Source organism: Aplysia californica, unplaced genomic scaffold, assembly GCF_000002075.1.
Source record: "Aplysia californica isolate F4 #8 unplaced genomic scaffold, AplCal3.0 scaffold00213, whole genome shotgun sequence".
Taxonomy (NCBI): domain Eukaryota; kingdom Metazoa; phylum Mollusca; class Gastropoda; order Aplysiida; family Aplysiidae; genus Aplysia; species Aplysia californica.
In genome coordinates this window covers 535,183-538,469 of record NW_004797483.1, presented here as the reverse complement: position 1 = coordinate 538,469, position 3,287 = coordinate 535,183, and the positions used below count along the sequence as shown (strand labels likewise).

At 42.4% G+C, this 3,287-nt stretch overlaps 1 protein-coding gene across 1 annotated transcript in view; it reads right to left on the bottom strand.

Moving 5' to 3' along the window:
- Nucleotides 1-3,287, bottom strand: part of LOC101851270 (myomodulin neuropeptides 1-like) — a 49,926-nt gene that overhangs the window by 7,147 nt on the left and 39,492 nt on the right. The window lies entirely within an intron of this gene.

Genomic DNA, 3,287 nt, shown 5'->3' with positions numbered 1-3,287 from the left:
GATAGATAGATAGATAGATAGATAGATAGATAGATAGATAGATAGATAGATAGATAGATAGATAGATATGATCGTACGCGTGCACTCACACGCGCTCGAGCGTGTGAGTGTGTGTGTGTGTGTGTGTGTGTGTGTGTGTGTGTGTGTGTGTGTGTGTGTGTGTTTGTGTGGGTATGTGTGTGTGTGTGTATGTATGTGTGTGTTTGCTTACTTTTGTAATGAAAACTGAACTTTGTGAAGTTTCTCTTTGCTATTATTAACTCCTTCAAATACTGGCCCTTAAAAAAACGGCCACCGACCTCAGAGCCTGTCATGCGAATGAATATTACATGACAGATCAAACATTAAGGCACATCAAGGTTTTAAACATTTTAAAGACTTTTTGCACAACACGCAAAACCATATTTTCATCGTTCAAATCAAAACAGAACAAATTCTCATTATTCGGATTCTAAAAGCCTGAATCAATTTCACCCTACCTCCCCCCCCCTCCCGCCACCCCTTTCCATGCCCATCCCCTATAACTCTCACCCCCAACCAAGCACCCCTACCTCAACCACCCCCTCCCTACGCTCTCGGACTCGCAATCGTAAGGTCGTGGGTTCGAATCCCGTCAGGGGCCCGACGTTGTGTCCTTGGGAAAGGCACTTTACACGAATTTTCCTCACTTCACCCAGGTGGGAATGGGTACCCGGCTATAGACTGCGAAAGATCTTGTCAGTTTGTTAGTGTTTGAGCGCTTAATCAGCTGCTTGCACTGTATGGTTCCCGGGAAGCTGAGAATGTTTCGGAGTGTTCCATGGTCTGCTGGGGTAATAATATAGTGTAAAGCGCATAGAGCTTGCTGTAGAGCGGGGTTATGCGCTATACAAATGCTATTTATTATTTATTATTACGCCAACCAACAAACCCTTGCCCCTACTAGCCTCCCCGCCCCCAACCTCACCCCTCCCCAAAACAAATCAAAATTTAGAAAATACTAATGCCACTACAGCGACACTAACAAAACGTAAAAACAAAAAATGTTAAATAAAACAAAAAGGAAAAAACAACAACAAACAAACAGGTTTTGTTTTGTTTTTGTTTTTATTTTTTTTTGTTTTTCAGCGCAGTTCACAAGGCTCTTCTCGTTCGTTCGGCTTCATCATCCTCAGTTTGAAATTATGCTCCGAATGAGCACCGCTTTAGCCAATAAAAAAAATTATTCCTTCTTTGTCCTGACATCTCTCAGCGGAAAATTGATGACAATTCAGGCTCATATTTCGACAGGATGGAATTCTCCCAATCACAAGGACAAAGGAGAAAAGTTAATATGATAAAGTGAAACGTAAAACCCTTTATGACCTTGTCGCTGTTTGGAATAGAAAGTTCACAGATATGCCTGCTGTTTTTTGCTGTAGTTTTTGTTTTTGTTGCTTTGCTTCGTTGCGGGGTTTTTTTTTGGGCGGGGGGGGGGGGGGGGGGGGGGGTTGATTTTCTTTCCTGTCCTAACCCCCCCCCCCCCAAAAAAAAGCCAACAACAAAAACAACAACAACAACAAAACAACAACACCAACTAACGTTCTTTCACCTTCGCAAATGCTTTATGGGCTTCAAGAATTTTCTTTCTCATTCACGTGGGAGGAAGATTATGATATACAGCCGCACCTAGACAACCACCTGTCCTAGACAACCACCTATCCTAGACAACCACCTATCCTAGACAACCACCTGTTCTAGACAACCACCTGTCCTAGACAACCACCTGTCCTACACAGCCACCTGTCCTAGACAACCACTTGTCCTAGACAACCACCTGTCCTAGACAACCACATGTCCTAGATAACCACATCTACACACAAACACACCCACTTATCCGTTGCCTTTTGTTCTTTTACTGTGAACTGTCCAATAGGACCACCTGTCTAAGAGGACCACTTTTTTCTCGACAATGCTAGGGGATCGTCTTGGACAAGTTCGACTGCACGAACCAACCATCCCCATCTGTCTGCCTGGATGTATTATCAAATATTACCAAGCGTGTCCTTGACAAAGCGGCCAGCCTCCTAAAGGATGCAAAGTGTGTCAGTGAGGGTGTAAAATATTTACAATCACCTCATCTGTGTCTCCGATATACGACGGTCTTGCTACAAAATCGATGCCTCAAGTTGGAGGCGATACAAGAATATTATTATGTGTTATCCTTAATTAAATCGGTTGCAAAACTGAGTAACGTTTGGAAATTGATCATGAAACGGGCCAGACGATTCTTGATACCTCTGAAGTCTGACTTCTGCTTCGAGTCTCTTACTTCAGGGATCATGCAACTAGAAGTACAAAATTAGGTTGAAGAGCTAAAGCGACAGTCCTCGTCTTGTGATCCATTATCAGATCTGATCTATATCTTGGGGAAACTGGGTATGTCTATAACAATAAAATATTATTTAAGGTATCAACAACAAAAAGGACTTTGAATAAATATAGAGGTACATATATGCGTGTAAATATGTATGTGTCTGTGTGTGCATGTGTGCGTGTACATGCGTGTGTATGTGTGTATGTGTGTTCGTGTGTATGTATGTGCGTGTGTGCGTGTGTGCGTGTGTGCGTGTGTGCGTGTGTGCATGTGAGTGTGTGCGTGTTGGAACTCATGCACACATGGACATGGGAATGCGTGTGTGAGAGTGTATGTCTGTGGATATGTATGTCTGTGTGTTTGTATGTCTGTGAGTGTGTTTTTCGTCTAAATCAATGAGTAGAAAACAAAGACAATCCAGAATGCGTCAACTCAAGTATCTACGAGACCTGGCAACATTAATATTGAATTCGCCATTTCTGATTTTTTCCAATATTTGAAATAAAACCCGAGAAGAAAACTAGAAACGAAAAGAAACACGAACAAAATGTTTCCTCAAATTCGTCATATCTTTCCAACGTTTAATCCTTTATCTGTCACGGAGTGAGCGATTACTTCTTGCGCAAGCCGGTATCGATCTGTCCTTCAGCATGTAATCATTTCCCCCTCTTTCCTTTCATCGACGTGCCTCCATCCGAATACGACTAACCCCATCTCTCTCTCTCTCTCTCTCTCTCTCTCTCTCTCTCTCTCTCTCTCTCTCTCTCCCATAAGGCAAACGGCTCATTATTATTTTACATGTCAGTGCAAAATTCATCTGTCATACTGTATCTTCGCTCCCTGGCCATGACATACGGTGACACAGACGATGGCTCGAGTAAATGATAGAGCAAAAAACCCACATAAAGTAGTGGCAATGAAAAACAAAACAAAAAACAACAAAAAACAAACC